Source organism: Salminus brasiliensis, chromosome 4, assembly GCF_030463535.1.
Source record: "Salminus brasiliensis chromosome 4, fSalBra1.hap2, whole genome shotgun sequence".
Taxonomy (NCBI): domain Eukaryota; kingdom Metazoa; phylum Chordata; class Actinopteri; order Characiformes; family Bryconidae; genus Salminus; species Salminus brasiliensis.
Genome location: NC_132881.1, coordinates 48292134 through 48305518, shown reverse-complemented (window position 1 = coordinate 48305518; position 13385 = coordinate 48292134).

The window sequence follows — 13385 nt, the reverse complement described above, 5'->3', positions numbered from 1 at the left end:
CTGCTGCGTACTTGCACACTAGAGTGAGAAACTTAAGCTAGTGTGTACTTTCATACTAAAAAGTTAAGCTGGTGTGTACGTGCACACTAGAGTGCCGAGCTGGTGTGTACTTGCACACTTGAGTGGCGAGCTGGTGTGTACTTGCATACTAGAAAGTTAAGCTGATGTGTACTTGCATACTAGAAAGTTAAGCTGGTGTGTACGTGCACACTAGAGTGCCGAGCTGGTGTGTACTTGCATACTAGAAAGTTAAGGTGGTGTGTACTTGCATACTAGAGTATACAGATTGTGCACTTCTCTTACAGACTACTTTGCTGATGCAGAATGTGTTCTGGGATGCTTAGCTAGTACATACTTGCATTCTAGAATGTCTAGCTATTGTGTGATATTGTGTTGTGGCTGCTGTTGATTGAAGTATTAAGTGTTAAGTATTGCGGTTCTGGATAAAGCGTTCTAACCTGCCTTTTTCCAGCTTGTTTATATTAGCGTGCTAAAGGCCTAGGCCTACACTCCTGTTAGTAGTGCTGGTGGACTGGGTTGTCACTAGTGTTCTAGCTAGCATACCAGTATACTGAACCATATTAGCACCAGCAGACTAGACAGTGTTCCTGCTTGAGCCAGTGTTCTAGCTAATGTACTAGTATACCAAAACAATATTAGTACCAGCACACTAGCCAGTTCTTTCTAGAGTGTGCACTTCGAAGTGTGCCAAGGTGCAGAACGCAAGCGTGCCATTGAGAGCACAGCCATGCGGTGGGCGAGGGGCGGAGGGAGGTGAAGGTGGACTGGAACCGGACAAGGGGGTAGAGGGTTGGGGGTTGTGATGGAGAGGTGGTGAAGGTCACCAGGTGTGTGTGTGCGTGTGTGTGCACCTGTGCGAGATTGCGCAATGGAGAGGTTCCTGCAGATCGCTCCACACTCGCTGGCCATCGTGCTGCGGCGCGTGGGGACGGAGCAAGCAGCCACCACGACGGATGAGCTGCAGCACCGACACACGGGCTATGAGATCTTCGCCGACTTCAAGGCGGAGAACATGCAGCACTTCTGGAACAAGAAGGTGACAGAAGCCGTGGAGGAGACGTTCTTCCTCGGATGGATTGATGAACACGTCCTGCTCATCCAGGGCAAGGAGGAGCACCTGGAGGTCCTGAGGGAAGGCTGGACGCGAAGGGCCCTCAAAGCGCCCCGTGGTTTCGAGATCCAGTGCATTGGTAAGTCTCTCATGCAGCACTAGGGGGCGCTGTAACAGGGGTCTGAATGATGCTGAGGGACAGTTTCCATGACACTGATTAAGCCTAGTCTTGGACTAAACTGCAGTGCTGATGGTGTGTTAAAGCTGGCAATTATTTTTGGTCTGGGTTTAGGCTTAATCTTGGTCTGATTAAGCCTAGTTTCGGGCTAAACTGCGGTGCTGATTGCATATTACCTCTGACAATTATATTTAGTCTAGGTTTAGGCTTAATCTTGGTCTAAATAAGCCTAGTCCTGGACTAAATGCTGATGGTGTGTTAGCTGTGGCAATTATTTTTAGTCTAGGTTTAGGCTTAATCTTGGTCTGATTAAGCCTAGTCCTGGACTAAACTGCAGTGCTAATGGTGTGTTAACTCTGGAAATTATATTTAGTCTGGGTTTAGGCTTAATCTTGGTCTGATTAAGCCTAGTTTCTGGCTAAACTGCGGTGCTGATTGCATATTACCTCTGACAATTATTTTTAGTCTGGGTTTAGGCTTAATCTTGGTCTAAATAAGCCTAGTCCTGGACTAAACTGCAGTGCTGATGGTGTGTTAAAGCTGGCAATTATTTTTTAGTCTAGGTTTAGGCTTAATCTTGGTCTGATTAAGCCTAGTCTTGGACTAAACTGCTGTGCTGATGGTGTGTTAACTCTGGAAATTATATTTAGTCTGGGTTTAGGCTTAATCTTGGTCTGATTAAGCCTAGTTTCAGACTAAACTGCTGTGCTGATGTGTGTTAACTGCAGCAATTATTTTTAGTCTAGGTTTAGGCTTAATCTTGGTCTAATTAAACCTAGTCTTGGACTAAATGCTGATGGTGTGTTAAAGCTGGCAATTATTTTTGGTCTGGGTTTAGGCTTAATCTTGGTCTGATTAAGCCTAGTCCTGGACTAAACTGCAGTGCTGATGGTGTGTTAATTCTGGAAATTATTTTTAGTCTGGGTTTAGGCTTAATCTTGGTCTAATTAAACCTAGTCTTGGACTAAATGCTGATGGTGTGTTAAAGCTGGCAATTATTTTTAGTCTAGGTTTAGGCTTAATCTTGGTCTGATTAAGCCTAGTCTTGGAATAAACTGCAGATGGTGTGTTAAAGCTGGCAATTATTTTTAGTCTAGGTTTAGGCTTAATCTTGGTCTGATTAAGCCTAGTCTTGTACTAAACTGCAGATGGTGTGTTATGCAGATGGTGTGTTAACTGTGGCAGTTATTGGTCTGTCTGGCCTGTTGAAATGAGGCTGTTTTAAGTACAAATATGTATTTTTTCTATTTATTTTTTGAACTGAACAGATTAGGAAAAATAAACGTATCATATAAAAAGTGTCGTATTGTTCCATGCTGTATTTTATCTGTGACATTCAGTAAATAAACAGTAATTATGTATTAATATGTGCAGACGTGTCTCTGTACAGGATGTGTCTCATATACATGTCCAGCATCAGCAGTGCAGGTCACGTCATGTCACTCTTGCCTGTGACTGTATCTCACTTTTACTAATTAAGCTCTTCTCTGGGGTCTTTGCCATTGTCCAGCACTGCTGTGTCCTGGACGCTGTGCGAACTGCAGTGCAGTCTTTCCGTCTCCAGCTGCTTCTGTTCAGGGGTGTGATGAGGCCTGGTGATGAATGATCCTGTGTTGGGACACGGCTTCTGCAAAAGTCTGGCACCCCTGGTCAAATGACACGTGTGGGTGTCCAAACTTTTGCATCAGCCTGAATGTTACTGTTTGTGTGTGGTATGCTTCACTATTGAGTGATATTGAATGAAAACCTAGTGGAAGGCCCTCTTTACACTCTTCAAATGGCCACTTTATTAGAAACACCTGCCTCGTGCTTCCACTCACTGGCCACTTTATTAGAAACACCTACTTTGTGCTTCCACTCACTGGCCACTTTATTAGAAACACCTACCTCATGCTTCCACTCACTGGCCACTTTATTAGAAACACCTGCCTCGTGCTTCCACTCACTGGCCACTTTATTAGAAACACCTGCCTCGTGCTTCCACTCACTGGCCACTTTATTAGAAACACCTGCCTCTTTGTAGTCTAGTCATTGTCTAGAACATCCCAGTTTGGTTCTTTGGTTCAGTAGAACCATTTATGTCAGCTGAAAGAACCGTCTGGATGCTTCCATGGTTCTATGATTTCACTATCGTTACAAGTCAAAGAACCCATTTACGTTTTATGATAATTGTTCACAAGACACTTTAAAGCCTTGCTGATGTTACTATAGACACTTCAAAGACTTTTGCTGATGTTACTATGGAAACGTAAATTGTCAGTAAGATTGAATGAATCTCGACAAAACTTCTATTCAGCTGTAAGAAATGCGTCCCAAGCCGCACACTCCCACACTGAACGGGGTATAACAACAGCGCCCCGCCATCAGAAGTGCACTAATCAGTGCAGTGTATTAAGTGTAGAAGTGTGTGGTTTGGGACGCAGCAGAACAAACCCAGCCAGCTCAGTGGAGGGGTTGGTATTTTGGATCTGCTGAAGCTCAAAAAAGGCTCATAGAGACATAATTCATAGTGATAAGACTATATCATATCATATCGCTCACCCCAGCGTGCCTCTCTGCCTCACAGTCACACAGATGTAAATCTTGGTGTCCGGTTCCTAAGAGGAAACGAACGGACTCTCTAGAACATTCTGCCGGACCTCCTGTCCTCCACCCAGGGAAGATAGGAATGCTAGCTGTGGTTTTGACAGCTTTGCTGAATGTACTTGCACAGTGTGTGGAGCTGGAGGTGTGAGGAGTAGTACAGTTTATGGACAAAAGTATTGGGACGCCTGCTTATTCATTGTTTCTTCCGAAATCAAGGGTATTAAAAAGAGCTGATCTTGCTTTTGTTGGAGTAACTGTCTCTACTGTCCAGAGCTTTCAACTAGATTTTGGAGGAGGAGCATTGATGTGAGGATTTGATTGCATTCAAGGGCGTTAGTGAGGTCAAGATGTTGGATAATGATCACCACCTCAACTCATCCCAAAAGTACTGGATGTAACTCCTCCACCATCATGCCAGAGAGCACATTTCTTCCACTGCTCCACAGCTCAATGCTGGGGGGCTTTATACCCCTCTAGCCCACACCCTATTACGCAGCATGGAGCCAATAGGGTCATCTAGTTTTATCTGCTCCAGAGAGTCCTATTCTATTGGCAGTACTTCTCTACAGGGACTAGACAAGCTGTGTCTGTGTGCATTTGCACATCTGTGTCAACAATGGGTGTCACTCAAAATAGCTGAATGCATTTATTGGAAGGGGTGTCCGTAAACATTTGGACATATATTGCATGAGGCTTTGTTCTCTAAATGAATGTAATTGAAGCCTTGGTTGCCCAAAACCATGTTTAACATGCTTGCTGACTAAATACAGATCTGAGAACAGGTGGGAAAAAATCAAGCCCACTGTAGCTGTGAGTTCAGTGACATGCTAAGTCTGATTAAAAGGGAAAGCAAGCAAACCTGGATGAGCCGGTCTACTAACTGAGCCTGAGCCTCTCCTAAGAGCGTTCCCTCGACCCGGTGCTCTCAGATATGAGGCTTTGCCCTCTAAACAGGTGTGATCTGAGCCTCAGGTAGCTGGACGGTCCTGGCTACACGTTGATGGACCGTTGGTTCTTTGGTAATGTGGACGGATCGCTGTGGAGTCCAGCTGCCTTTAACTTGAGCAGATAGTCGCTTGGTTTGGTCCCGGTTTGAACGTTTTACCCTAATAAGCGCCGCAGCCGTGCTGCCGAACACTTTACCACCACCCAGTCCGACTAAAGGGGGCGTGTTCCAGCTGTAACGTGGCGTCATGCATACCCTCTATATCGTATACCACTGTCATATTTGGAAACGCTGGGAAGCCTCCCAACATCCGAAATGTGATCCAGTCTCTGAGTCTCCAGCGTTACCTGAAGGTCCTCATTAGTGTTGGCTGAAGTTTAGATGTGCGATGCTGCAGTGAGGTATTTCTGAGTCACAGCAGCTGGAATGTACAGTGTAACCATTAACTGGGTGGGTTGTTTTGGGAGGGGGTTTAATGGGTCTTTCGCTGGTTTTCATAGATTTCATCAAAAATCAGTTCTCCTGGCCTTTAACGCTCTTGGAGTGTGTGGAGGAATTTCCCCCCAGCTTGGCTCTACATATTTTAGCAGGTGTTTTTGATGTTCATTAGTATATTTGTTCACTTTAAAGTCATTTCTAAAGCACTTTTTTAGTTTTCTTACATATGTGCTAAAGTTTTGGCACCCCTGCTAAAAGGACACACTGTATTGTTGTCAATCTCACAGTAGATAAGTGAACAAATCCTCAACAGGAAACTTAAATATGGCATTACTTCAAACCAGATTTCTGTTTATTTACTGAATTGAACAGATTTGAAGTAAATAAAGTGCTAAAAAGTGCTGTAAAAGTTTTAAACACCACAATTAGAATGTTAAACTGCTTATCTGCTCAGTAAATCACTGATATTAGAATAAACAGTAATAAAGTGGTGGAGGTTAGATTAGAACATCTCCAGAGTTCTCCTCTCTCATGGAGTCTAGTGTTATTTAGAGTTCTCCTCAGATCAACACCTGGTTTGGTGGTAAATCAGGGCTTAATGATGGTAAATCAGGTGAGCTGCTGCTGCTGATGATGATGATGATGATGGAGTTGATTGAACACATCCTCCACGCTGTGCTGGCTGGACTGGGGGGCGTCCAGGAGAACCCTGGAGGAACCGAGCTCTGTTCTTCAGACTAGCTCACCGACAAGATCTCAGACAAGATGTTCAGCTGCTTTATCTGTTCTGATGAGATCTGGAGCTCCTACAGTAGAACCCCCCTCACTGCTGAGAGACGGGGGTCTAAACATGGATCCAAAGAGTGTAAATAATGGGATTAGAGCCTTAAACCCTCTAAACTGTATATTAAAATGTGCAAAAGTGTGTCTGTGTACAACATCAACTCTACATGCCATCTGAGCAGGGGTGCACACACTTTTTTTATACGACTGTATTTCCTTTTGCGGTGGGCTTGCCTGTTCTTCTGTGGGTTCAGTGCTCGGTCAGCAAAGTGTTAATAAGTACTGGACAAACAGAAGTTTTTCAAGGGTGAGAACGCCGTGAAATTGGCCTCCCATAACTGATAAGCAGCCCTTGCAGACCTACACACACACACACACACACACACACACACTGCACTCCTCTGCCTGCAGGAACCTGGCCATTCTCCTCTCCACTGGAATGTGGTGAGGGTTGCTGGAGGGGGTCAGTTCAGGTTGTCTGCTCTCAGTAGGTCAGTAGGGGGTTCAGAAATAGCACTGATTAAAGCTTCAGCAGCTAAAAGCGAAGGTTCCAGGTTTGTCACAACCTGGAGCCGCTGTTTCTGTAATGTAGTGAAAGGACGCATGTCTGACATTTCTCTTAATTCATAAAAGTCATAATTCATATTTACACGACTGTTTTTCCAGCCACCCTTTAGTGCCAGCTGTATTAATGATGTATAATTAGTAAGTGTGTGACTTGGTTGGATGAAAAAGCTTATTTACCACCCTGTTATTTGCCTCTTGTTATGTAAATTCAACTTTACAGAAGTCGTTGCTTGTTAAAGGTGCAGGTATTTGTCACTGTACAGTGTGCACTACACAGCGAAATGTGTCTTCTGCATTTAACCCATCTGTGGTAGTGAACACACACACACACACACCCAGAGCGGTGGGCAGCCAACTCCAGTGCCCGGGGAGCAGAGAGGGTAAAGGGCCTTGCTCAAGGGCCCAACAGTGGCAGCTTGCCGAGCCCGGGAATCGAACCCACAACCCTGTCATCAATAGTCCGGCGCTCTAACCTCTGAGCCACCACTGCCACGCCACGCCCCCGTTCAAGAAGTAGCTGCTGCGTTTAGCCTTAAACGGCTTTCTCTAGTGGGTGGGGTTTATGTAAGAGTCAGAGTCAAGACTGTGATGTAACAGTTTTGGGGGTTTGGAATTGGCCTGTTTTACTGCTCTGTTTTGGTTCTTGTGCAGCTTAACTCCTAACTGTTAAACCTTTTCGATTCTGCTTGATTTATTAGCTGCGAGTCATGCAGACGTGTGGATTAGTCACCTTCTCCAAACCTCAGCCTGGTCTGTGAGCTGTGAGAACTCCTGTAAAATTGGGATTAGGGAATTTCTGGGATTAAAACTGTAGCTGTTGCTACCTCTGGGTACTAATCTCAGTTTTAGAAGACTGTTCCAGTGTAGAATCTGTGTGTGTGTGTGTGTGTGTGTGTGTGTGTGTGTGTGTGTTTAGGAATGTGGGCAGACACTCCACTCCACCCTCACCCTCCTGTGGCGCCTTGCACTGTTGCTTGTCTAAAGCTAGGGTCGGAGGTTATCCCACAGTGCAGGTAAGTGTAGTGGTGGTTCTCAGGGAGAGGGAGTTTGGTTAATAAGTGCTCATGCTGACACAGGCAGGCCCACACAGCGAGCAGTGCTTCTGCTGGATCATTCTTCTGTCCTGGGGAACACTTAAGATGGTCTGTAGATACCTGACTTACCTTTACATTCACCTGAAACCTAATCCTAGCTCCAATCCTAAATTTAACATCAACATAAAAACCTAACTGTAAATATAATCCTCACCCTGGTTCTAATTCCAGTCCTAATCCTGACCCTAACCTTAGCCTTAACCCACAACCTGAACCTAGCACTGGTCCTAAAGGATTAGGGCCTTAACTTCACCCCAAAACTTAACTTTTACCTTGATCTTAGATCTTGATCTTAAACCTGGTCCCAGTTCTAACCATAACCTTAACCTCAACTCAAAACATAAGCCTAGCACTCACCCTTGTCTTAAGACTGGTTCTAATCCTAACCCTAACCTTAGCCTTAACCCAAAACCTAAATCTAGCACTCAGCCTGGTCCTAAATCCATCTCTAATCCTAACCATAACTTTCACCCTGATCCTAAACCTGGTCCTAATTCTAACCCTAAATCTAGCACTCATCCTAGTCTGAAACCTAGCCCTAACCCTAACCTCGACCCAAACCAAAATCTAGCCCTCATCCTGGTCCGAAACCTAGCCCTAACCCTAACCTCGACCCAAACCAAAATCTAGCCCTCATCCTGGTCCGAAACCTAGCCCTAACCCTAACCTCGACCCAAACCAAAATCTAGCCCTCATCCTGGTCCGAAACCTAGCCCTAACCCTAACCTCGACCCAAACCAAAATCTAGCCCTCATCCTAATCCTAAACCTAGCCTTAATCCTAATCCTAAACTTAACTTTAACCCAAAACCTAAACCTAGCACTCACCCTGGTTCTAAACCCATCTCTAATTCTAAGCATAACTTTCACCCTGATCCTAATTCTAACCCTAACCTAGCACTCACTCTGCCTTAATACTTGTCCTAATCCTGTATCTAACTTTAACACTGACCCATGTCCTAAACTTGGCACCTAGTCCTAATCCTAACCCTGACCTTAGCCTCAACCCACAACCTGAACCTAGCATTCACCTTGATCTTTACCTTGATCTTAAACCTGGTCCCAGTTCTAATCCTAACATGGATGGGTTAGGACCCAGAACCCTGTTCAGTCCTAGAACCCTTTTCGCTGAGCGTTCAGTAGTGAGGCACAGTTAACCTGAGGCGTATCGGGTCATCGGGTTATTGTGCTGTTGGAGGTTCTGTGATGTTGTGATGTCAGAGCCACGTGTCACACCAACCTCCGAACACACCTGGCTGCTTCAGTCTCACCGCTGGAGAATTCGATTGCTTCATCAAACGCCGCAGGACACATTTACACTGAATCCACCGCCACGAGTACACAGAGCCTTTCTCACTCCAAACCATCTCACACACACACACACACACACACACACACACACACACACACACACACACAGTAAATATTTGCACTTATTTGATGCAATAATTAAAATTTTATCAGGTCCAACATTTCTTATTGCTCATACGCTTTAAAGCTGATGAAAGTTGAGTGCTGTCATATGGCTGGTGCACTATTCGACTGTGCGGCATTGCTTCATAGGAGAGTCTTAAAAAGGAAACCTCAATACCAATACTCAATACCTTCAATACCAGACGAACCTTTAAAAAGAAAAAAGTCTTAAATCAGTGGGAAACATGCAAAATAGTCAAAATAAGGCCACCCCCCCCTCAGAATTATGCTAATTAACTGCTTAATTAATTCCAAAAAGAGGAACACACTCCCCCAGAAAAGGACAGAGGCCTAACAGTACTAACAGTATCTGGTGCAGCGTAGTTGGCAGCAACAGAGACCATCTACAGGTCTTGTGGGGCGTCCCCGGTATGCAGTGGTCAGTGCCCACCAAACAACTTACAGGTCAGTGCTGGGGGGTTTTATACGCCTGACAGGCTGTGTGTGCATTTGCATGTCTGTCATCTGTCTTAAAGTAGCTGCATGCATTCATTAAAAGGGGTGTCCACAAACATTTGGACACAGAGTGTGTATATAACATTACCAGACTCCAAGTACTGATTACCTCCACGATTAGACACACAGTTAGAGAGTGGATCATCACTGACATGCGCGCACACACACACACACACACACACACACACTCACACACACTCAGTGATTAAAGCCGGTACAGTTGGTGTGCAGACTGTGATTAGTGGGAGCATAATAGGCGTGTAGAGTCAGGCTCAGTTCTGCCAGGTTCAGAGGTAGAGGGGGTTCATTTCCTCCCCGTGTCACACACACACACTGCGGAGGGGTTTACCTCGCAGAGACGAGGCAGTGTTTCCCCACGCGCTGGACCGATGCCGAGTTCAGACAGACAGGGGAGCCGACTCTGCTCGGAGGCTTTGAAGTCAGTCTCCGTGTTTGTGTTGGAAACACGGAGCTGGATGCGCTGGTTTCATGCCGGAGCGAGTGATCACAGAGCTGCAGCGTGTAATTCACTTTCAGGAGCTTTAGTGACCCCATGCTTTTGCCTGAGAGGAAATGTTTGTCTAATGAGCCTCAATGCAGACAGTCCCCGTTCCTCCAGTGTTACTTTGTGTAATTAAGCGACTGGAGTCAGTGGAGTCAGTGGAGTCGGTGGAGTCGGTGGAGTCAGTGAAGTCAGTGGAGTCAGTGGAGTCGGATAGCACCGAGCCTCAGGAATGATGGCTGGTGCTCCATCCAATGCTTGATTCTGACTTGGATGGGTTGAGGAGTTTGGAATGAGGTCCTTACTCACTGAACACAATCAAATCCTCACAGCAATGCTCCTCCTCCTCCAAAATCCAGTAGAAAGTCCTCTCTCCTGGACAGTAGAGACAGTTACGCCAACAAAAGCAGGATCAGCTCTTTTTAATAGCCTTGATTTCAGAAGAAACAATGAATGAATGAGCAGGTGTCCCAATACTTTTGTCCATCGAGCGTGTAGCTGCTACCCGCTGAACTGACAGCCCCTTTTTTTTTTTTAGGGAGTGAAATTAGTTGTAATCTCTGAATTAGTGAATATTTGCACTTATTTGATGCAGTAATAAAAATTTTATCAGGTCCAACATTTCGTACGCTTTAAAGCTGATGAAAGTTGAGTACTGTCATATGGCTGGCGCACTATTCGACTGTGCAGCATTGCTTACACAAATTCAGTCTCCATAGAAGAGTCTTAAAAAGGAAATTCATTGATCAGATCATGATTCTGAAAGAAAATTCCTGAAACGCTTCAATACCAGAAGGTGAGCAGGTGTCCCAATACTTTTGTCCATCGAGCGTAGACGCTTGTTTTTTCCATTTTAGGAGTGAAATTAAAAGGGAGGCTTTGTAAAGCTAACATGACTAAAACGTGACTCCACAGGCTGCGGCTTTTCCGCTCCCTAACTTTGTCATCGGAGCACAATGCCTGTCGAGTGTGAGGGTCCCCGGCAGTCTGTCATTACCTCCTTAAAAGAGTGTGAAATAGGAGAGGAGGGGGTCCAGGATGGATGGTTTCCTGTGGATATGCAGGTGGGAAAGGTTCTGCTAGCCCTTGTAGTCTTTGTGCCGCTGAGGGGTTCACCAAACACCAGGAGGTCTCAGGTTTCCAGAAGGGTCACAAATCAGGTGTTCAGGGGCTCGTATAACAGCGACCACACACTTTTCAGAAGGTCCAGAACAAGGCCCCTGTATCTTTGGGATGTCTGTGCTCGGCTGGATGCTAGTGGATGTTAGTATGCATAAGCATTGACGACGGCAAGTTCAGGTCACGTGAGTGAGCTCGGAAAGCATCGTCTGATTGATTACGGCTTTAGAAAGGAGCCCGCACACACAGATGAGGCGAAGTGCTCAGGGGCTCAGTCTTTTGCTCTTCTTCTGTTTCTTATCTTCACTTTGAACACTTTGAGCGTTTCATAGATTAAAAAGAAGATACGCATATGTTCTGCCCCTCTCTGCCTCTGGAAGCCTCATTAGATGAATGAATCAACGGGCTGTTTCTAGCCCGTAGTCGAGCAAACTTCAAGCAAAGTCGAGACGTGTTTATTGTTTGAAGTTTGCTGGACAAAAGTATTGGGACACCTCGGCATTCCACCTACAGGAGCCTTATTGCCGTCTTGTTCTAAACCCATAGGCATTATTAATACAGAGCTGGTCCCCCTTTGCTCTAAGCTCTAACAGCAGCAGCAGGTCTGGAGCTCTGCTGCAGTTATTGAGTCAGTTGGAGGCTTTTCTGCACTCTGATCTGAGCTCGGGTCTCGGCCTGGTGGCTGAGCTGCTCTCTGTGAGCTGTTCCTCCACCACTCCACAACTCCTCAACTGTTCAATAATAACACCACTCACAGCTGATGGAGGAAGATCTCGGAGGGAAGGTCTAAATTCCACCAGCTGACTTGTTACAGACAGTTTAGGTTGCACTGGGAGGAGTTTTGGTTGCACTGGGAGGAGTTTAGGTTGTACTGGGAGGGGTTTTGGTTGTACTATAAGGAGTATTGGTTGCACTGGGAGGAGTTTAGGTTGTACTGGGATGGGGTTTTGGTTGTACTGGGAGGGGTTTTGGTTGTACTGGGATGGATCAGGATCAAATGAGTCTTGGTCTTCTCCAGATATTCATTTCCAGAATTCAACCTTTTCTCTCTAGAGAGGTCACCCAGGTGTTCGCGACTACAGCTCCTTTCTGGCTGGTCATCCTATGTTGACCATTGGGCCCTTGTTCTCTGTCTGCTTCCCTGATCGACTGCGTTTGGGGTAAACTCTGCTTTAACAGCATCTATTTCTGCTTCTGTGAGCAAAGAATGGCACCTCATGCTGTGTGCAGGTCAGCTTCCATACCTCAATGACATCATCGTGTCCTACTGGACCACCATAACTATGCGACCACGACGAGTGTGTTTCCGCTGCAAACAAGCCCGGCTGGGGACAGAGGGTGGGCAGAAGGAAGGAAGGCGCGGTGGCGGGCAGGAAAAGGAACTGAGGCTGACCCAAACGGAGCAGCCGAGCTGCAGCATCAATAGCAGGAAAGGGAGGGGAGCGCTGGCCAGAGAATAGAAGGAAACAAACCGAGGAACAGCAAATCAGCACCACGGAGAGAGAGAGAGAGAGAGAGAGAGAGAGAGAGACAGAGAGAGAGAGAGAGAGAGAGAGAGAGAGAGAGAGAGGGCGAGAGAGAGAGGGCGAGAGAGAGAGAGAGAGAGAGAGAGAGAGAGAGAGCTTTTAAAGCTGCCGGAGGAGCATCATGGCTCTGGTGTGTTTACTAACAGAGTTGTTTGTAAACATCCCTGGTAAGCGTCTTAGATGCTGCTTTCTTTGAAAGCCTCCATATCAGCTGAGGAAGTTAAACTCAAACACACTCAGTATGCATATACACTATGTTGACAAAAGTTTATGGACACCCCTTTTAATGATTGTATTCTGCTACCTGTGTTCTCTGGAATGGTGGTGGAGCTCCATACAATACTTTTTGGAAGGAATTGGGAATGATGAGGTGGGGCGGCGGTCATCATCATCCAACATCCTGACCTTTCTAACGCTCTTGTCTCTGAATGCAATCAAATCCTGAAGCAATGCTCCTTCAAAATCTAGTGGAAAGTCTTCTCTGGACAGTAGAGACAGTTACTCCAACAAGAGCAGGATCAGCTCTAAATTATCTTAGATTTCAGAAGAAACGATGAATGAGCAGGTGTCCAAATACTTTTGTCTTTATAATGTAGAGGGTGCTAGGAGCTAATAGGAAAAATCTTCAGCGTTCAGTTGAACCAAT